Source organism: Nannospalax galili, unplaced genomic scaffold (genome assembly GCF_000622305.1).
Source record: "Nannospalax galili isolate Female #2095 unplaced genomic scaffold, S.galili_v1.0 scaffold3650, whole genome shotgun sequence".
NCBI classification, from domain to species: Eukaryota; Metazoa; Chordata; class Mammalia; order Rodentia; family Spalacidae; genus Nannospalax; species Nannospalax galili.
This window is the reverse complement of record NW_008328463.1, coordinates 19931-20933: the sequence shown is the minus strand read 5'-3', so window position 1 is coordinate 20933 and position 1003 is coordinate 19931. Positions and strand designations below refer to the sequence as shown.

Below are 1003 nucleotides of genomic sequence, written 5' to 3'. Positions count from 1 at the left end.
CATACTATTATTTTCTTCACGCTTTGAAGGAAACTCATTGGTTTGGATCGTACTGATCAGAAATTTATAAAATCTGAGGAGGAAAATGCTAAAAACACAAACAGCACTTGGAAGATGTTGAAGGCAGAGGTTTAATCTCTTAGGAAAACTCCACAGACGGTGTAAAGAGCTGAAGCTGTGGAATAAATAAACAGCAGTCGTTAGTGACTGAACAGAGCTGTCTCGGGCTGGTTTGGCTGGGGCCTCCCCTCTTCGGCCACCAGCATCAGCATGAACTTTAGAAACGGATATTCTGAAAGTAAATCTTGCCCGTTTAGTGAGCACTGTCCATTCAGCTAACCTTGATGTCATTGAGTCCAGGAAGGTGAGCCTGGATGATGGTTTTCAGAACATCATTCTGAAAACATGTTTCCTTCCAGTGAGGGCCTCGGGGTGCCATTGATAAGAAACCTACACCACCTGCCGACCTCTGCATCACCCTGTTCTCACAAGTTCACACTGCGCTCTCCCTAACCCAGGGCAGCCTCCCCAGGACCTGCAGTGTTTTCAGTAGGACAATGTCAGGTTTCAGAACAGGAGGTGATTCTCCACAGAGGGCGATGGAGTAGGCAAGACAGCTAGTGATTCCAGTGGAGGGGGTATGGGGGGGGGAGTGAGTGAACATGATCTATCCTCAAATAATGAAATATATTAAGTAATTACTGTAGTTTCATTCTGGAATATGGGAAATGTGAAGTAGTTTGGGAGGTAATGGGTAAGATGTAAAGTCAGCAGGAAAGATGTGTCCTGTCTGTCCCTGAGCAGTGATCTGAGAAGACAAACTGGTGTCTTACTGACAGTATTTTCAAGACTCCATTGCTTTTAAGAAGTTGTACATTGTTTTCAATTAAATTGATGAACTTTATTGGGGTTAAAACTATAACAAAGTTCATCCTAAAAGATTTTGCAATGCAAAATTCTTTTTACTTAGTGAGTATTTAATATTTGAATGCTAGAAATTATA

The 1003-nt window shown here is 42.2% G+C and overlaps 1 protein-coding gene across 1 annotated transcript in view; it reads left to right on the top strand.

The window, feature by feature from the left end:
• LOC103729174 (rano class II histocompatibility antigen, B-1 beta chain) overlaps positions 1-1003 on the top strand; it is a 5501-nt gene that overhangs the window by 1710 nt on the left and 2788 nt on the right. The gene's annotated exons all lie outside the window — the stretch shown is intronic.